This window comes from Oryctolagus cuniculus, chromosome 15 (assembly GCF_051225735.1).
Source record: "Oryctolagus cuniculus isolate XC-2025 breed Fujian yellow rabbit chromosome 15, ASM5122573v1, whole genome shotgun sequence".
In the NCBI taxonomy this organism is placed as follows: domain Eukaryota; kingdom Metazoa; phylum Chordata; class Mammalia; order Lagomorpha; family Leporidae; genus Oryctolagus; species Oryctolagus cuniculus.
Window position 1 is genome coordinate 75,559,514 of NC_142881.1, and position 22,348 is coordinate 75,581,861.

General features: G+C 39.8%; 1 protein-coding gene across 1 annotated transcript in view; it reads right to left on the reverse strand.

The window, feature by feature from the left end:
* The window catches only part of LOC149122076 (glutamate receptor ionotropic, delta-1-like), a 298,789-nt gene that overhangs the window by 108,043 nt on the left and 168,398 nt on the right, over positions 1-22,348 (reverse strand). The window lies entirely within an intron of this gene.

Sequence of the window (22,348 nt, forward strand, 5' to 3'; positions counted from 1 at the left end):
GCTGGCAGTGTGGCCCTGTCCAAGCCTGGAGCCTCACGCCCAGGGAGGCTGAGGCTGTGAGTGCCAGCAGGAGGGCTGCTGGGTGAGTCCTAGAGGCTGAAGGGCAGCCACTGACATCTGAGCCCACAGTGGAGCTCTCCCAGCAGGCGGCCACTTCACCTTCTGCAGTTGCTCCAGACTCACAGACAACTGGCACTGCCCACCCTCATCCAGGTCAGGTCTCCCACCCAGTCCATGTGGACTCACACGTCAATCTCCTGTGAAAACACCCTCCCAAATACACACCTCAAATAACACCCAAATAATGCTTCTCCAGGCTTCTGGGTATTCCTTGATCCAGACAAGGTGACACCTTCAGATTAACCGTCACAATAATGTTGTCCTATTATCATCTCCAACTAAAGAACCTATAGGGGAATGTCTCTTTTCACCCCTGATAGTGGGAATTTCCATTCCTCTGATTCATTCATCTTGGCTACTCTTGCTTGGAATTTGTATAAGGTTAAGTTTTTAAACTTATCCAACAGCCAACTTTTAGCTTTTCTAATTTTCCATGCTGTTACACATATTCTCATTTTTTTCTTAAAGTTATACTGAATTAAGCTTGTTCTTATTTTTGTCTTCTCTTAAGGGCAAAACTAAGAATGCTGACTGTCTGCAAAAATAATTTTGCTTCTAATAGAGGCATTTAAAGCTGCAAACTTTCCTTTAAGCACTATTTTCACTACACCCCACAAATTTTGATATGTTGTATCCCTGTTATTATTTCATTAGAAATATGTTTATAATTTCTTTTCTGTTTTTTATCCTTGGTACATGAGTTATTTTGAATTATGTTATTTAATTTCACTGTGAGTTTTCTAGATGATTTTTTTATGGATTTCTGGGTTAATTTGATTGTGGTGGTGAAGCCTACTGAAATTTAACTCTGTTGCTCAACTATTGTCTTTCTTGCACAGAATTTTCTGTGCATTCTAGAAGAAAACTTGTATTCTTTGGTTTTGGGGTGAAGTGCTCTATAAAGGCCAACCATCTGACTCCTGCTTAGGATCTTTACTCATATGTTAATCTATACGATGGAATTCTCACATTCAAAGTGACAAGGACCCATGTCCTAAACAGTCTTGAAGTTCAATCTCTAAAGTACTTGATCCTCAGTAGCCCTGGACAGTTCATATGATCCCCATTTTATCCACAAATAGCTTTAAAACCCTCGGCATAAGTATTATCAAAATCTACATGTATTTTTCTTTTTAAAAGATATATTTAGAGCCCAGCATTGCTGGGATCCCAAGTGCATTCGTGTGTCAGGAGCTCCACTTCCAATCCAGCTCCCTCTTAATGGCCTGGGAAATGCAGTGCAGAATGGAGCAAAGTGTATCTAGTGTACTTAGGCCCCTGCCACCTAGTGGGAGATCCAGATGAAGCTACTGGCTCTTGGCTTCAGCACGGCCAAGTGCTGGCAGCTGAAGCCATCTAGGGAGTGAACCAGCAGATAGAAGATATCTCTCTGTTTGCATCTCTTCTGTCTATCTCTGTAATTCTAACTTTTAAAATAAATAAGAAAATCTTTAAATATATATATAAATATTTAAAAGGTGGAGTAAAATAGAAAAAGAGGGAGAGAGAAAAAAAGGGAGAAAAAGAGAGAAGAGATCTTCCATCTACTAGTTCACTCCCCAAAAGCCCACAACAGCCAGGGCTGAGCCAGGTCAAAGCCAGGAGCCAGAAACTCCATCGAGGTCTCCTACATGGGTGGCAGGGACCTAAGTACTTGAGCCATCATCTGGTGCTTCCCAGGCACATTAGCAGGAAGCTGGATCAGAAGTGGTAGTGGGACTTCATCCCAGGCACTCCAATATGGGATGTGGGTGTCCCAAGCAACAGCTAAACTCACTATACCACAAAGCCCACCCCAAAACGTAAGTATATTTCTATTTATCATAATAATTTCACTTATCAGTATATATTTACATTTGCTTCATGTCTTTTCATGTCCTGAGCAATCTTTTTTTGCATTACTGAATAATATTCCATTGTTTGGATGTACCATGGTTTATCCATTCACCTAGATATCTTGGTTGCTTACAGGTTTTCAAAATTATTAATGAAGCTGCTGTAAACATCCATGTGCAGGGTTTTATGTGGGTACATTTTTAAAGTTATTTTGGTAAATACTAAATACTGCTGGATCGTATGGTTGCAGAATGCTTAGTTTTAGGAGAAACTGACAAAGGGTTTTCCAAATGTCAGGATCCTAGATTGTGGCCATTCTGATAAGGGTATCATGATGTCCCAATGTTGTTTTCATTTGCAATTCTCTAATGATCTAAGATGTCGAGCATCTTTTTCTTGTGTCTGTTTGCCATCTGTAAATCTTTTTTTTTTAATTTATTTTATTTATTTGAGGAGCAGAGCTACAGAGAGAGGAAGAGAGAGAGAGATCTCTTATCTGCTGATTCACTCCCCAAATGGCCACAATGGCCAGGGCTGGGCCAAGCCAATGCCAGGAACTAGGAATGTCATCCATGTTTCCCACATGGGTGCAGAGGCCCAAGTAGATGGGCCATCTTCTGCTGCTTTCCTAGGTGCATTAGCAGAGAGCTAGATCATAAGTGGAGCAACCAGGACTCAAATCGGCACCCATATGGTTGTTGGCATTGCAGGCAGCTGCTTAACCTGTTGTACCACAATGCTGTCCCCTACATCGGTAAATCTTTAGTGAGCTTTCTGTTTGGATCGTTTGCCATTTTCAGATGGTTTGCCTTCTTACTTTTAAGTTTTAAGAGTCCTGTGTGTATTTTGGACACTTGTCATTTATCTTATACATGTTTTGCAAAGATTTCTCTCACTTATTTTATCATTCCTTTAACAGTATCTTCCACAGAACACTTAAAACTTAATAAATTCTAAATTTCTCTTTTCAATTAATCGATCATACTTCTGGTGTTGCATCAAAGAAATCATCTTCAAGGTCAAAGTCATCTAGATTTTGTTTATCATAAAATGTTTGCGAATAATGTTACATTTAAAATAAAAAGGTTATAGGAAATGTTGTGTGAGTAAACATTATTTATTTGCATCAATATGATTGGAAGGAAAATTACCTTGTGACAAATTAGGCTTCTGATGAATTCCATCTTTTTATTTTCTCCTCTGAAATTGTTTGGATTTGTGGGTAAAGGCAGAACTCTTACTATAGATTGCCCATTTTCCCTTAGCTTAGCAGAAGGATTTATCTGTAGGAAGCATTTGCTCCTATTAATTTGCAAATTTGCTATTTCCAAATTCAAGGAACAGATAAGCAAACATCTGAAAGTTGCCAATTACATCAACCTCCCTGTTTTACAATACAGAAGATGCAGTCATCTGAGAGTTGGTGACAAGTACAAAACAGAGCTGACCACTTCCTACAATATCACCTCTCCCACATCTCCAAGGCCTACTGCCTTACCTTAGACCAGAACTCCAAGTCTCAAAGCTGTCCCTCCGACCACCAAGACCTTTACCAAAGATCACAAACAGCAGTGACAGTATCCAGCTTCTCTGTTGCCCTTCCTACCTGCCTGGGAATGGCCTAAGCTCTAACACGTATTCATTGATTCTCCCAGTAACCCTGTGAGGTGGATGCTATTCTTACCCTATGTCCAAATGAGAAAAGAGAAGTACAGAGAAGTGAAGTGATTGCCCAAGATCAGACGGGTAGTGAGAGAGAGGATTTGCACCCAGGCAATCAAGCCCCAGTATCCAGGCTCATTACAGCCACACCCCATTGTCCCTCTGGGTCCTTCCACTGCTCTCCTGCTTTCCAACATGAGCCTCTGGGCTAAATGTGATCCCGCTCAGTGTATTCCCCTAGAATTTTAACCAAAATATTTCCTAACTTCAGGCACTGATGAAATCAGCAGCCTGCAGTGTCCAACTGCCTGCCAGTTCCACCCTTGCCAAATGGCTGGGCTGTCATAGTAACAGGTGAACGCTCACTGGGAATTGTAATGCACATGAAAGCAGGTACTGCATTTTGAGACGTGTTCATGAGCCAAAAGTGAGATATGTGCTCCTTGATTAATTCACCTCAAATCTACCCCAACGATTAGGTAAAAATTGCTTAAGGTACTTGTTAAGGGTATCTCTGTTCTCCGGAAGATTTTAATCTCTCTAGGTTCTTATGAACATTTTAAATGTGGGCATTTATATGGACAGAGTAGATTACAATAATAATTGAATGCTTTATATTAGCTTGAAAATTTATAGATTTAAGATTATTTGGCTTACTGAGGAATATATTAATAAAAAGAAGACAGCTATGCATAATTCATCTTTCTAGATACGTGCTAAAATTACCTGGCAATTTTTTAAGCCACAAGGATCACATTTCATGAGCAAGGGAAGGATGCTATCCACTTATCAAATACTTTGAGAAAGGCGAGGCGCTTGCCTTAGCAGTTAAGACACTGCTTGGGACACTGCAGTGCTGAGTTCCAGCTCTGCTCTTGGTTCCAGCTTCCTGCTAAAGCACAGGCTGGGAGGTGGCAGGTGATGGCTCAAGTGATTGAGTCCCTGCCACTCATGCAGAAGATCTGGATTGGACTTCAAGCTCCCAGCTATGGCCTTGCCCAGCCCTGGCCATGGTGGGCATTTGGGAAAGAACCAGCAGATAGGAGTTTGGCCTATCTGTCCATCTTCCTCTCTCTCTCTCTCTCTCTCTTGGTCTCTCAAATAAATACAAATTTTTTAACTGTTTGAAAAACTTCTAGGGGAGAGGGAGATAACTGATGGGAGACAACAATGAGAGAGTCAAATCCATCTTGCTTTGAAAATGCATCATCTTAGTGGTTTGTTTTTATATCTAAAGATAATGAAGTTCAAAGGAGCAACAGTGGAAAGCCCCTGAGGTCCTCACAGCTCTGTAGGGCTCTGCATGCACAAATCCCAGTTCACTGGCATTGTCTCTGACAAACAGCAATTTATCAGTAAATAGCAGAGCTTAGTAATGTGCATAAGAGTTTATGAAAAGCAAGAGCATAGTGTTTTGTCCCACCATAGTGTCAATCAGATGCTAGAAACAGAAACTTCACCACGTGGGCAAAAAACTCAGAAGGGAAAATGCCCCACTATTTCACAGTACTAGCATGGAATTCACATCACAGCCTTCACCTGCACAAACCCAGAATAAGATTTGAGAGGATGACTCCAGCCAGGTGTACTACTAGGAGCTCCAAGGGGCCGGCGCTGTGGCACAGTAGGTTAATCTTCTGCCTGCGGAGCCAGCATCCCATATGGGCGCCTGTTCTAGTCCGGCTGCTCTACTTCCAGTCCAGCTCTCTGCTATGGCCTGGGAAAGCAGTAGAAGATGGACCAGGTCTTTGGGCCCCTGAAGCGCCTGGCTCCTGGCTTCCGATCGCCACAGCTCTGGCCATTGCGGCCATTTGGGGAGTGAACCAACAGAAGGAAGACCTTTCTCTCTGTATCTCCCACTCACTGTCTATAACTCTAATTCTAATATAAAATGAATAAAATATTTTAAAAAACACATGTATCTGTGTTTATGGAAAGAATTCTCCACATTGAAAACAAAACAATGAAGACAACATGGAGGTACAAAGGTAAGTTTCAACATAAAAGACACAACACAGAAATATGTCTATGTGACAACTCCACTAAAGAAAGGAAGGAGGAGGGGAGAGAAGTGTTGTCGTGGTCGTAGAATTGCTTATTATTTTAAAGATTTATTTATTTGTTTGAATGGGAGAATTCAGATATAGAGAGGAAGAGACAGAGAGAGGTCTTCTACCTTCTGGTCCACCCCTCAAATGGTCACAATAGCCAGGTCTAGCCCAGATTAAAGTCAGGAGCTTTAACCAGGTCTCCCACATGGGTGCAGGGGCCCAAGCACTTGGGCCATCTTCTACTGCTTTCCCAGGTCATCAGCAGGGAGCTGGATAAGAAGTGGAGCAGCAGGGACTCCAACCAGCGGATGGAAGACCTCGCTCTCTCTCTCTGCCTCTCCTCTCTCTGTGTAACTATTTCAAATAAATAAATCTTAAAAAAAAAAGATACTAAAGAACTTTTGTTGGCAACTACATATTTTTTAAAAACTGAAGTAGGAATTTTTTGTGGTTTGTGTATTATAGTACACATCATCATATCAGGACTCTTTATAACAAAAATTTTAAATAAAATAGTGACTGAGAAACAAAGGATATACCTGCAAAGTAGGATGAAGAAAGACTTGAAAAGGAAATAAAAATATTCAAGCAGAATTTATATAATCATTATAATTGCTGAAAAGTATATGACGACTAGAGAAAATGCATTATCTCAGGGGATTTGCTTTTGTATCAAAAGATAACAAAGCTCAAAGGAGCCACAACGGAAAGTTGAGGAAGACAAACCAAGGAGTCCCCATAACAAATAGGAAAAAGGAGACAAATTGAAAATGATCAAAGAGCAGGATATAAATAAAAGACTCACAGTACCAACACAGGAAGTTAAGGTTCCTGGAAACAAGATAAAAGTAAGCAGGACATAAATAATAAGGAAGGATTTAATATTTATAGGTGACAAAATTACTGAGCTGAAGGTGCAATTTTCTTTTTGCCTATCTAGAAGACTCAAGAATTCTAACCAAATGGATGGCACTCAAGCTGGCTCTAATAAATACAGATGGTAGTTTTAAAAACCAATGATGTTGGTAAGGGCAGGGACAAAGGGAAAAACAAAAGTGAAGAAGTGGAGGAAGGAGGGGGAAGGAAGGAGAAGGACAATAAAGGAGGAAGAAACAGAAAAAGGGAGAGGAGGAGGAAGTAGAGGGGAGATCAAGAAAATGTAGAAATGGGGCAGGACATAGGGGTGAGGCAGAGGAGTGAAGACAAAGGAGAAGAAAGTGAACAGGAAAGGAGAAAAGAGGAAGAGGAAAAGGAGAAGGAATAGAATAGAGAAGAAGGAGGAGAGAAGAGGGTAGGAGGAGGAGCAGAAAGAAGGGGGGACAGGGGAGAAAAAGAGATGGGAGAGAAGGCACCATGTGGGAGGGACACAGAGGGAAGGAGAGCGGAAGGCAGGAGGAAGAGGCCAAGGCTTCCCTCAGCATTGCACACAGAAAGCCTGCAAGGAGCAATCTCCACAGAGTAATCGGGGCAGAGTCTTCTGTTCTAGTGAGTTTGTTTGTTTCTTTATTTATTTGAAAGGCAGAGATACAGAGAGAGAAGGAGAGGGAGAGAGAGAGAGAGAGAGAGAGAGAGAGAGAGAGAGCACTTCTATCCACTGGTTCACTTCCTAAATGGCCGCAATAACCAAGCCCCAGTTACTTGAGCCAGCTTCCACTTTTTCCCAGGCCATAACAGAGAGCTGGATGAGAAGAGGAGCAGCCGGGATTGGAACCAGTGCCCTTTGCCAGCACTGCAGGCAGACGCTTAACCTTCTACACCACAGTGCCAGCCCAGAAGGAGAGTCTTGGCTCAAGAGTATTATTCCACCCAAACAAGTTTAATTCATGTATGAACATAATAGAAAAAAGAGTCTCAGATGTGCTATCTCAGAAATTAGCTCACTCTTGTTAGGTATATTTCTCAAAAACCTACTCTGGCTGATCAAAAATGCCTAAGAGTAAAGAAATGAACCATGGCTAAATCATGGGTTTAAGAAACCATCAGGGGTCAGTGCTGTGGCACAGTGGATTAAGCCACTCCTTGGAACACTAGCATCCCATCTGAGTGCTGGTTTGAGTTCTGGCTCCTCTACTTCCCATCCAGCTTCCCACTGATGTGCCTGGGAAGGCAGCAGAAGATGGCTCAAGGACTTCAGCCCCTGCCACCCCTGTGGGAGACTAACATGGAGCTGGCTTCTGGCTTTGGCTTGGCCATTGCAGCTGTTTGGGGAGTGAACCAGTAGATGGTTTATAACTACAAACACTTAAAAGTGAAAAGAAAGGCATCGAATCAGAAGTTAACTTTACATCTTGTGGCATCAAAAAGAAAGGGACTCACTAAATTCAAAACTAGCAGAATGCATAACACCCATAGGAGCAGAGAAATAAGATGGAGAATATAAAAACATCACAGAAATCCACAAAATCAAGGGTTGGTTCTTTAAAGAAATCCAATATACTGGTAAACCTTTAGTTATCTTGACTAAGAAGAAAAACAGAAGACCCAATAATGAGAATCAGAAATGAAATGAGGTTTATTACTCCATATATTATAGAAATGATAAGTGGCTGCAATCAACTATTACGAACAATTATGTGCCAACAAATTGGATAACCTGGATTAAGTGGACAAATTTGCAGAAACACTCAACCTAGACTGAATCATGAAGAAATAGAAAATCTGAATAGACCTATTACCCATAAGGACATTGAATGAGTAACGAAAAACCTGGAAACATAGAAAGGCCCAGGACCATATAATTTGATTAGTGAATTCTACAAAATATGTAAAGAATGTACAGTGATTCTCCTTGTATTCTTTTTTAAAAATTTCAATTCATTTATTTGTACTGTATTTAAAAGGGAGAGACAGAGAGAGAAAGAGATCTTCCATCTAGTGGTTCACGGCGAGTCTTTTATTTATATCTCTAAATACTTGCAAAATCCAGGGATGGGTCCAGCTGTAGCCAGGAGCCCTCACACCAGGCACTCTGACATGGGATGTGGGCCACCTAAGCAGTGTCTTAACTGCTGTGCCAAAGGCACACCCCATACTCTTATCAAAAATTTAAAAATGAAGAGGAGGGAACCCTTTCTGACCTACTCTATGAGGCCATCATTGTTACCCTGGTTCTGAAGCCAGGCAAAATCACTACAGAAGAAGAAAACTAAGATGAATACTGCCAATGAATATTTATGTAACATTCCCAAACAAAATTCTAGAATCTGCATTCAGCAGCATATTGAAAGGCTTATACACCATGACCAAGTGGGATTTATTTCTGGAAGGCAAGGATGTTCCAATATACAGAAATCAGTCAATGCAATATACTACATTAACAGATTGAAGGAAAAACCCCACACAGTCCAGCACTTCCATGATTAAAAAGTCTATACAGTAAGGGCTATAAATTCTTGGACTTAAAAAAGCATCAAAATAAACTGATCTTTTAATTCCGACCTGTCACAATGTTTTGAAGCCCCCTTGTATGAGAAATCTATGGCTCACGTCATATTCATGATGAAACACCGAAAGCATTTCCTCTACGGTGAGGAAAAGGAAATGGACATCTGCTTGCACCATTTCTGTTCAACAGTACCAGAAGTCCCAGACAGGTAAGAACATTAAACAATAAAGTCATTCATATTTGAAAGGAAGAAGTAAAAGTGTTTCTAGTCTCAGAATGATTTAATATGCAAAAAACACTAAAATTAAATACATAGAAATAAATATTCACACATCTATTAAAATCAGTAAACGAACTTAGTGAAAATGCAGGGCAAAAATCAACGTAAGTATTAGTTGTGTTTCAAAACAGTAACAATGGAATGTCTGAAAAGCAAATTATAAAAACAATCCCACACACAACAAAATCAAAAAGGATAAAATAATTCAGAATAAATTTAACCAGAGAGGCAAAAACATACCCACTGAAACCTATAAATGGTCGCTGAGATACAAATAAATACAATGATATCCTCCATAAATGGATTGGAAGATTTAATAACATGAAAATGTCAATATTTTCAAGAGTGATCTATTTTTTTAAGATTTATTTTATTTATTTGAAAGAGTTACAAAGAGGTAGAGCCAGAGAGAGAGAAAGAAGTCTTCCATCCGCTGGTTCACGTCCCAAATGAACTGCAATGGCCAGAGCTGAGCTGATCTGAAGCTACGAGCTAGGAGCTTCTTCCAGGTCTCCCAGGTGGGTGCAGGGGCTCAAGGAGTTGGGCCATCTTCTGCTGCTTTCCCAGGCCACACCAGAGAGCTGGATTGGAAGTGGAGCAGCCAGGACTCAAACCAGTGCCCATATGGGGATGCTGGCACTTTAACCTGCTGCGCCCCAGCGCCAGTCCCCCAAAGTGGTCTAAAAGTTTGATGAAATCTCTATTCAAATTCCAAGGTTTTTTTTTTTTTTGAAATAGGAAAATCCATAAAATTCATATGGAATCTCACGATATACCAAGTAGCCAAAACAATTTTGAAAAAGGACACAGTTGGAGGGCTTACATTTCCAACATACTCCAAGGGCAGATTTTGGTCTATAAGTTACAGCACCGATCTATCAGTACACTGACATTCCAAAGTGCCTGGGCTTGAGTCCTGTCTACACTCCCAATTCCAGCTTCCTGCTGAGGCAGACACTGGGAGGCAACAGGTGAAAGCTCCAGTACTTGCATCTCTGCCGCCCAAATGGGAGACCCAGACTGAGTTCCCAATCCTGGCTTGGGTCTGTCACAGCCCTAGATGTTGTGGGCATCTGGGTAGTGAACCAGCAGATAGGAGTTTTCTTGTGTGTCTCTGTCTCTATTTAACTTTCTCAAATAAATAATTAAATAAATACTTTAAAAACATTCTCCAAAGTTACAGTAATGGATACAATGTGGTACTGGCACGAAAAGAGACAAAAGGCAAATTGACTGGAACAGAGCACCCAAAACAAACCCTCTCACATATGGCTAAATGGTTTTAAACAAGGATGTAACCGTTACCCTGATTTCAAAACCACCCAAAGATACTACAAGAAAAGAAAATTACAGGAAATTAACCCCGATGAACATCCATGAACAAATCCTCAATAAAAGTAATAAGAATCCTAGTTCAACAACATGTGAAAAGGATCCTACTCCATGCCCAGTGAGAATTTATCCTAAGGTTGCAAGGATGTTTCAACATATGCAAATCAATAAAGGTGATTCATCACATTAACAGAATGAAGGATTAAAAATACACATTCATCTCAACAGATGCAGAAAAAGCATTTGACAAAATTAATGATAAAAAAATCTTAACAAATTAACAAGAGAAATCATGCATCTTAACATAACAGAGACCATAAGTGGCAAGCCTATACTTATCATCATATTAAATGGTGAAAATCTGGGGCTGGCACTGTGGTGTAGCGCTTTAGGCTGCCGCCTGCAGCACTTGCCTCCCATATGGGCACCAATTTGAGTTCTGCTCTAGTTCTGATCCAGCTGTCTGCTCATGTGTCTGGGAAAGTAGAGGAGGAGGGCCCAAGTGCTTGGGCCCCTGCACCATGTGGGAGATCCAGAAGAGGCTCCTGGCTCCCAGCTTTGGATCTGCCCAGCCCAGGCAGTTGCTGCCATTTGGGGAGTGGATGGAAGATCTCTGTCTCTTCCTCTCTCTCTGTAACTTTGCCTTTCAAATAAAGAATAAAAGATTTAAAAACAATGGTGAAAAGCTGAAGGGAAGGATACCCATTCTCATCACATCTATTCAATATAGTGCTGGCAGTACTAGCCAGAGAAATTTAGTCAACAGAAAGAAATAAAAAGCATTCACATTGGGAAGTAAGAAATAAAAACTGTCTCTATTTGCAAATGGCATGACCTTCTATATAGAAGACATTAAAGTATGTCACCAAATCAGTGTTAGAACTAATAAATGAATGCAGTAAATTTGCAGATAGAAAATTCACATGCAAAAATCAGGAGTGCTACTACAAACTAACAATGAACTATTAGAAAAAGCAATTAAGAAAATAATCCCATTTGGAATAGTATAAACAAGAAAATTCTTAGGTATAAATTTAAACAAGGAATTGAACCATCTGTACATTGCAAAGTAGAAAATGTTGGTCTAAGGAATTGAAGACACGAATAAATGAAAAGATATCCTGTGTTGATTGACTTAAAAAGATTGTTAACAATATGCATACTACCCAAAGCAATGTAGAGATTCAGTACAACATCTATCAAAATTCCAATGATAATTTTCTCAGAAATAGAAAAAAATATCCTAAAGTTCCAATGGAATCCTAGAAGATTCTTGAATAGCCAATCCTGAGCAAGAAGAACAAAGCTAGAAGCATACTACCTGATCTTAAAATGTAAACAAACAAATATTATAAAACTGGAGTAGCTGAGCAGAAAGAAGACTGGCATAAAGACACACACAGTAGACAATAAAGAGTACAGAAATAAACCCGTACAATTAGAGTCAATCAGCCTTCATTTGGTTTTGGTCCAAAATTGCCGGTGGGGAGGAAAGTCTCTTCAATGAATGGTGTTGGGAAAAATGGATAATCACACATGGAAGAATTAAAATAGAGCCTTATGGCAACCATATTAAAAAATAAACTCACAGTGGATTAAAGATTAAAAAATAAGATCTGAAACTGTAAAAGTTCCAGAAGAAAACACAGGAGCCAAGTTTTAAGATATTGGTCTGGGTAGTGATTTTTCAGATGTGATCCCCAAGGCACAGGCAACAATAGATTAAAGAGAGTGCATCAAACTGAACATTTTCCATACAACAGCTACAGAGTGAAGAGAGAACTTAAAAAATTACAGAAAATCTTTACAAACTATACATGTGATGATGCATTAAGGAGCTCAAACAACTCTATAGCAAGACAAAGTAATATCTCACAAATAGGCAAAGGACCTGTATATATATTTCTCAAAAGACATATTAATGGCCAACAGGTATATTAAAAATGTTCAATATCTACCAGTACTCCCATGTTTACTGCAGCTCAATTCACAATAGCTGAGATATGGAACGATCATAGATGACTGAATAAAGAAAATGTAGTATAAATACATGATGGAATACTACTCAGCCTTAAAAAAGAATGAAACACTGACTTTTGCAACAAAATGGATGCAACTGGAGATCATTAGGCACAGTAAATAAGCCAGATCCCCCCAAAAAATATATCATTTGCCTGCTAACTACCTCCAACTTCGTTAAGCTGTGGGGAATTACTTCCCTTTTGAATCAAAAAAAGAGAGAGAGAGAGATTTACCACGCCTAACCCGGGAGTGTCACCTTTGGCACACCAAACAGAGCTCTCAGGCCACACCCATCTCAAGCCCTAAGGCTCCATCAAAAACAGATAGTCCACTTAATCTAGAGTCATAGTATAACAAGAAAAAGCACCACAGTGAAGAAACCAAATATCTCCAATATGCCAAATAATACGCAAAAACCGAGGTAATAAAAACAAGGAAGTCACCATGACGCCCTCAAATGAAAAAGACACCCCAATTCAAGATTATGAAGATGATGAGATAGAAGAAATGCAAGAAGCAGATCTCAAAAAATTGATAAGAACATTAAGAAGTTCTCAAAAACAAATTCTTGAACTACAGAAATCCTTAATGGACAAGATAGAAAATCTCTCTCGTGAAAATGAAATATTAAGGAGGAATCAAAATGAAACGAAACAACTAGTACAACAGGAAACTGGGATAGTGACTGAAGTGAAGAATTCAATAGATCAAATGAAAAACACAATAGAGAGCCTTACAAACAGAATGGGTGAAGCAGAAGGGAGAATATCGGACTTAGAAGACAGAGAACAGGAAAGGATACAGTCAGACCAAAGAAAAGAAGAGGAAATTAGAAATCTAAAACATATTGTCGGGAATCTTCAGGATACTATTAAAAAACCCAACATTCGGGTTCTAGGAGTTCCTGAAGGCATGGAGAGGGAGAAAGGATTAGAAGGCCTTTTTAGTGAGATATTAGCAGAAAATTTCCCAGGTTTTGAGAAGGACAGAAACATCCTAGTACAGGAAGCTCACAGAACCCCTAATAAACACGACCAAAAGAGATCCTCACCACGACACGTTGTAATTAAGCTCTCCACAGTGAAACATAAAGAAAAGATCCTAAAATGTGCAAGAGAGAAACGTCAAATGACTCTCAGAGGATCTCCAATCAGACTCACAGCTGACTTCTCATCAGAAACTCTACAAGCTAGGAGGGAATGGCGAGATATAGCCCAGGTAATAAGAGAGAAAAACTGCGAGCCCAGAATATTATATCCTGCAAAGCTATCATTTGTGAATGAAGGTGAAATAAAGACTTTTCATAGCAAACAGAAATTGAAAGAATTTGTTGCCACTCGTCCAGCCCTGCAACAGATGCTTAAAGATGTGTTACACACAGAAACACAGAAACACGGTCATCAATATGAAAGAAGGTAAAGGAAGGAAACGTCACAGCAAAAGATCACAGGGAATTCAAAGCATATATTAGAACTTATCTTTGGCAAATGGCAGGGCAAAGTTACCACTTATCATTAGTCACATTGAACGTGAATGGCCTGAACTGTCCAGTTAAAAGACACAGATTGGCTGATTGGGTTAAGGAACAAAACCCATCTATTTGCTGCTTACAAGAAACACATCTTTCCAACATAGATCCATACAGACTGAAAGTGAAAGGCTGGAAAAAGATATACCATGCCAACAGAAATGAAAAAAGAGCAGGCGTAGCCATCTTAATATCGGACAACATAAACTTTACCACAAAAACTGTTAAGAGAGACAAAGAGGGGCACTATATAATGATTAAGGGATCAATTCAACAGGAAGATATAACAATTATCAATGTATATGCACCTAACTACAGGGCACCAGTTTATCTAAAATATTTGTTCAGGGACTTAAAGGGAGACTTAGACCCCAATACAATAGTACTGGGGGACTTCAATACTCCACTCTCAGAAATAGACAGATCAATAGGACAGAAGATCAACAAGGATACAGCAGATTTAATCAACACTATAGCCCACATGGATCTAACAGATATATACAGAACTTTCAATCCTACAGCTAAAGATTTTACATTCTTCTCAGCAGCACATGGAACCTTCTCTAGGATTGACCACATACTAGGCCATAAAGCAAGTCTCAGCAAATTCAAAAGAATTAGAATCATACCATGCAGCTTCTCAGACCATAAAGGAATGAAGTTGGAAATTAGCAACTCAGAAATCCCTAGAGCATACGCAAACACATGGAGATTGAACAACATGCTCCTGAATGAACAATGGGTCATAGAAGAAATTAAAAGAGAAATCAAAAATTTTCTGGAAGTAAATGAGGATAACAGCACAACATACCAAAACTTATGGGATGCAGCAAAAGCAGTGTTAAGAGGAAAGTTTATATCAATAGGTGCCTACATCAAGAAATTGGAAAGGCACCAAATAGATGAGCTTTCAATTCACCTCAAGGATCTAGAAAACCTACAGCAAACCAGACCCAAATCTAGTAGGAGAAGAGAAATAATTAAAATCAGAGAAGAAATCAACAGGATTGAATCAAAAAAAAAATTACAAAAAATCAGCCAAACGAGGAGCTGGTTTTTTGAAAAAATAAACAAAATTGACACCCCATTGGCCCAACTAACTAAAAAAAGAAGAGAAAAGACCCAAATCAACAAAATCAGAGATGAAAAAGGAAATGTAACAACAGACACCACAGAAATAAAAAGAATCATCAGAAATTACTACAAGGACTTATATACCAGCAAACAGGGAAACCTATCAGAAATGGATAGATTCCTGGACACATGCAACCTACCTAAAGTGAAGCAGGAAGACATTGAAAACCTAAACAGACCCATAACTGAGACAGAAATTGAAACAGTAATAAAGGCCCTCCCAACAAAGAAAAGCCCAGGACCAGATGGATTCACTGCTGAATTCTACCAGACATTTAAAGAAGAACTAACTCCAATTCTTCTCAAACTATTCAGAACAATCGAAAAAGAGGGAATCCTCCCAAATTCTTTCTATGAAGCCAGCATCACCTTAATTCCTAAGCCGGAAAAAGATGCAGCACTGAAAGAGAATTACAGACCAATATCCCTGATGAACATAGATGCAAAAATCCTCAATAAAATTCTCGCCAATAGAATGCAACAACACATCAGAAAGATCATCCACCCAGACCAAGTGGGATTTATCCCTGGTATGCAGGGATGGTTTAATGTGCGCAAGACAATCAATGTGATACACCACATTAACAGACTGCAGAAGAAAAACCATATGATTATCTCAATAGATGCCGAGAAAGCATTTGATAAAATACAACACCCGTTCATGATGAAAACTCTAAGCAAACTGGGTTTGGAAGGAACAGTCCTCAATACAATCAAAGCAATCTATGAAAAACCCACAGCCAACATCCTATTGAATGGGGAAAAGTTGGAAGCATTTCCACTGAGATCTGGTACCAGACAGGGATGCCCACTCTCACCACTGCTATTCAATATAGTTCTGGAGGTTCTAGCCAGAGCTATTAGGCAAGAAAAAGAAATTAAAGGGATACAAATTGGGAAGGAAGAACTCAAACTATCCTTCTTTGCAGATGATATGATTCTTTATTTAGGGGACCCAAAGAACTCTACTAAGAGACTACTGGAACTCATAGAAGATTTTGGCAAAGTAGCAGGGTATAAAATCAATGCACAAAAATCAACAGCCTTTGTATACACAGACAATGCCATGGTTGAGGAAGAACTTCTAAGATCAATCCCATTCACAATAGCTACAAAAACAATCAAATACCTTGGAATAAACTTAACCAAGGACATTCAAGATCTCTACGATGAAAATTACAAAACCTTAAAGAAAGAAATAGAAGAGGATACCAAAAAATGGAAAAATCTTCCATGTCATGGATTGGAAGAATCAATATCATCAAAATGTCCATTCTCCCAAAAGCAATTTATAGATTCAATGCAATACCAATCAAGATACCAAAGACCTTCTTCTCAGATCTGGAAAAAATGGTGCTGAAATTTATATGGAGGCACAAGAGACCTCGAATAGCTAAAGCAATCTTGTACAACAAAAACAAAGCCGGAGGCATCACAATACCAGATTTCAGGACATACTACAGGGCAGTTGTAATCAAAACAGCATGGTACTGGTACAGAAACAGATGGATAGACCAATGGAACAGAATTGAAACACCAGAAATCAACCCAAACATCTACAGCCAACTTATATTTGACCAAGGATCTAAAACTAATTCCTGGAGCAAGGACAGTCTATTCAATAAATGGTGCTGGGAAAACTGGATTTCCATGTGCAGAAGCATGAAGCAAGACCCCTACCTTACACCTTACACAAAAATCCACTCAACATGGATTAAAGACCTAAATCTACGACCTGACACCATCAAGTTACTGGAGAACATTGGAGAAACCCTTCAAGATATTGGCACAGGCAAAGAATTTCTGGAAAAGACCCGGGAGGCACAGGCAGTCAACGCTAAAATCAACTATTGGGATTGCATCAAATTGAGAAGTTTCTGTACTGCAAAAGAAACAGTCAGGAGAGTGAAGAAACAACCGACAGAATGGGAAAAAATATTTGCAAACTATGCAACAGATAAAGGGTTCATAACCAGAATCTACAAAGAGATCAAGAAACTCCACAAAAACAAAACCAACAACCCACTTCAGAGATGGGCCAAGGACCTCAATAGACATTTTTCAAAAGAGGAAATCCAAATGGCCAACAGACACATGAAAAAATGTTCAAGGTCATTAGCAATCAGGGAAATGCAAATCAAAACCACAATGAGGTTTCACCTCAACCCGGTTAGAATGGCTCACATGCAGAAATCTACCAACAACAGATGCTGGCGAGGATGTGGGGAAAAAGGGACACTAACCCACTGTTGGTGGGAATGCAAACTGGTCAAGCCACTATGGAAGTCAGTCTGGAGATTCCTCAGAAACCTGAAGATAACCCTACCGTTTGACCCAGCCATCCCACTCCTTGGAATTTACCCAAAGGAATTTAAATTGGCAAACAAAAAAGCGGTCTGCACGCTAATGTTTATTGCAGCTTAATTCACAATAGCTAAGACCTGGAACCAACCTAAATGCCCATCAACGGTAGACTGGATAAAGAAATTATGGGATATGTACTCTTTAGAATACTATACCGCAGTAAGAAACAACGAAATCCAGTCATTTGCAACAAAATGGAGGAATCTGGAACACATCATGCTGAGTGAAATAAGCCAGTCCCAAAGGGACAAATACCATATGTTTGCCCTGATTGGTGACAACTGACTGAACACCAAAAAGGAAACCTCCTGAAGTGAAATGGACACTATGGGAAACGGTGACTTGATCAGCATAGCCCTGTTAATGAACAACTTAATACATTATCCCTCTTGGTAGTTTTTTTTTGTCTGTTCTACTTAATATGACTGGTTTAATTCTGTAATTAATACACAGTTATTCTTAAGTGTTGAAATTTAACTGAAATGTGATCCCTGTTAAACATAAGAGTAGGAATAAGAGAGGGAAGAGATGTACAATTTGGGACATGCTCAAGCTGACTTGCCCCAAATGGTAGAGTTAGAAACATACCAGGGGACTCCAATTTAATCCCATCAAGATGACATGTACCAATGCCATCTCACCAGTCCAAGTGATCAATCTCAGTTCACAATTGATCATAATGAAAGGACTAAGAGTCAAAGGGAGCACATAAACAAGTCTAGTACCTGCTAATACTAACCGATAGAATAAATAAAGGGGAGAGTGATCCAACATGGGAAGCGAGATACTCAGCAGACTCATAGAATGGCGGATGTCCTAAACAGCACTCTGGCCTCAGAATCAGCCCTAAAGGCATTCGGATCTTGCTGAAATGCCCATGAGAGTATTTCAGGCATGGAAAGCCAAGACACTCTGGCAAAAAACAAACAAACAAACAAAAAAACCAAAAAAAAAAAAAAAAACAAAACCTAAATGAAAGATCTCTGTGAGTGAGATCCCAGTGGAAAGAATAGGTCTTCAAAGAAGGAGGTACCTTTCTCTGAAGGGAGGAGAGAACCTCCACTTTGAATATGACCTTGTCTAAACAAGATAAGAGTCGGTGAACTCAAAAGGCTTCCATAGCCTTGGAAACTCATGACTGGTGCATAGGGAGATTACTGATGTCATAAACAGGAGTGTCAATTTGTAAAGTCAACAACAGGAGTCACTGTGCACTTACTCCTCATGTAGGATCTCTGTCCTTAATGTGCTGTACATTGAGGCTTAATGCTATAACGAGTACTCAAACAGTATATTTCACTCTGTGTTTCTATGGGGGTGCAAACGGTTGAAATCTTTACTTAATGTATACTAAACTGATCTTCTGTAAAAAAAAAAAAAAGAAGAAATTATCAACTCCCAACTTGACTCTCGCTGGGATTAAACATGACAATAGGTCTGATCTGATTTCATCATCATTTAAAAAATTATCTATTATTTTTCACTTTATGTTTGTGTGGGAGCTAACTGTTGAAATCTTTACTTAATGTATGCTAAACTGATCTTCTGTATATAAAGAGAATCGAAAATGAATCCTCATGTGAATGGAAGGGGAGAGGGAGTGGGAAAGGGGAGGGATGCGGGTGGGAGAGACGTTATGGGGGGAAGCCATTGTAATCCATAAGCCGTACTTTGGAAATTTATATTCATTAAATAAAAGTTAAAAATAAAAAAACTGAACTCATCAAAGCTGAGACCAGAATGGCGGCTGAAGGAAATGTGAGGTTTTGGTGCAAGGTAGAAAAGTTTCAGTTTCATAGGATGAGTAAGTTGTGAATGTCTAAGCACTGGTGGTAATCATTAGCAATGCTATAGATATAGCTGGAATTTTTACTAAGAAGCTAAGATCTTATATGTTCTCACCACATACGCACATGATGGCCATGTGAAGTGATGGCTATGTTTTCCTTGACTGTGGTCATCATTTCATAATGTATTGTGTCGTATGGCACACACACACACATATGCAGTATATCCATTAGAGGATTGCATTTTCTTTTCTTTCTTTCTTTCTTTCTTTCTTTCTTTCTTTCTTTCTTTCTTTCTTTCTTTCTTTCTTTCTTTCTTTCTTTCTTTCTTTCTTTCTTTCTTTCTTTTTACAGGCAGAGTTAGACAGAGAGAGAGAGACAAAGAGAAAGGTCTTCCTTTTCCGTTGGTTCACCCCCGATATGGCTGCTATGGCTGGTGCGCTGCAGCTGACACGCTGCGGCCGGCATCCAAAGCCAGGAGCCAGGTGCTTCCTCCTGGTCTCCCATGCGGGTGCAGGGCCCAAGGAGTTGAGCCATCCTCCACTGCCTTCCCGGGCCACAACACAGAGCTGGACTGGAAGAGGAGCAACCGGGACAGAATCCGGCACCCCAACCAGGACTAGAACCCAGGGTACCGGTGCTGCAGGCAGAGGATTAGCTTAGTGAACCACGGTGTAGGCCAGAGAATTGCATTTTCAACAAGTGATGCTCAAGGAACTGGACAAATGAGAGAAAGAGAAAGAGAGAGAGAGAGAGAGAGGCTTCAACCTAAACCTAAGCCTCAAACTTTATACAAAACTAATTGTTTGCTGAATTGTAAAACTGCAAAAATTCAAAAGATTTAGGTGGAAGGAGAAAACACAAGACAATCTTCAGAGTCTCTGGCTAAGCAAAGATTTGACACCAAAAGCAGGATCCATAAAAAAAAAGTTTCTAAATTGAACCTCATCAAAATTAAAACCTCTTCTCTATGTAAAGATTCTGTTAAAGGGTTGAAAAGACCCCTTAGAATGGTAGGACTTATTTGCAAATCACTTACTTGACAACGCATATCTAAACTGCATAAAAAGCTTTCCAAATTCAAACAGTAAAAATCAATCACTCTCATTGGAAAATGAACAAAAGACAAAAGCAGCTATTTCCCAGAACAGGATGCACAGATAGGGAATGAGCACAGGAAATGGTCCTACTTCATGAATCCTTAGGGAGACGCGAAATGAGACCCACACAAGACAGCTCTGCACACTACCAGCATGGTCAAAGGAAAGACAGTTACACACCAGGTGCTGGCAGAGATGCAGAGAAGCTGGACCACTCCCCCACTGCTGGCAGAAATGTAAAATGGTATGGCCGCTGTGGAAGGCAATTGGATAGTTTAAAAAAAAAAAAAAACTCAACATGTAATTACCATATGACCCCGCAATTGCACTCTTGCATATTTATCACATGTAAATGAAAACTTATGTTCACACAAAAATGTGCACCCAAATGTTCATACCAGCTTTATTCATAATTACCAAGAACTGCAAACAACCCATATGTCCTTCAATGGGTGACTAAACAAACTGTAGTACACAGGATGCCACTCATCAATACAAAGCAATGAACTATTAATACACACAATAAGCCGGATAAATGTACAAGATTATGCTGAAGGAGCTAAAGCCAAAAGATATGACCCATTTGTATAACATGATTGGAAGCATAAAATTTTATAATTAGAGGGCAATTAGAGATTGCCATGATTAGGGATGGAAAGAGAGGGCAAGAACTAGGAAGAGGCAAGTATGGTTATCACGGGATGACACAAGGGATTCCTGTTGTGATAGGACTGCTCAGTGTCTGTGCTATGGAGGTGGCTACTCACCAAATGCACACAGAGACCAAATGCATACAGAGACACAGAGACACACAGAAAGACACAAAGAACCAAATGCATACATACACACACAGAGAGACACAGAATCAAATGCACACATACACACAGACATACAGAACCAAATGCACACAGATATACACATACAGACCAAAATGCACACACACAGACACAGATGCATACAGGAGGGGAAGGCTGAATAAAATCCATCAATTCTATCAATGTCAGTACGCTGCCTGTGGTACAATACTAACTTTTCAAAATATTTCCACTGGGTAAGACTGGGTAAAGGACACTGGAAGACCGTCATATTGTCTCTTAAAATTGCACGCGAATCTACAATTGTCTCAGTCAAAATGTCAGTTTAATACAGACACTAGATAATATCATACTTAACCTTGAACCCTGATCAAGGAGTCTGAACTCTTTGAGAAGCTCATTGAGTGTGGCTGGTTTGAGGACAGCCACGATGCAGAGTGGATGTGATAACAGAGCAGGATGGATTACAGAGGCTACCGAAGGCAGAGACTCAGAAAATCCCAGCTGTGGCTCAAATGAGGGGTCATATGGAAGCCCACAGAGAGTGCAGTGAGTGTGGAATAGATCTGTGAGGCGGCCACATCGGCAATCACATTCTCGATGTGCATTTCTGAGTCTGATCGTAAAATAAAAGCATTTCCAAGAGGCATCCATCCATCCTGAACTCATTCTTCTAGGCCATCATTTTAACATTTTGTAAAAATGAAGACAGCCTTTGAGTCCTTGGTTTCAATAATTTTTAAAGGTTTCATTTATGTATTTTCATTTTATTTAAAAGGCAGAGAGAGGTGGGCGATGAAGGGCAGGGATCCTCCATCTGCTGGTTCACTCCTACAATGCCCACAGTAACTGAGTCTGGAACAGGCCAAAGCCTGGAGCCTGGAACTCAATCCAGATCTCCCATGTGGGTGGCAGAGACCCAAGTGCCTGAG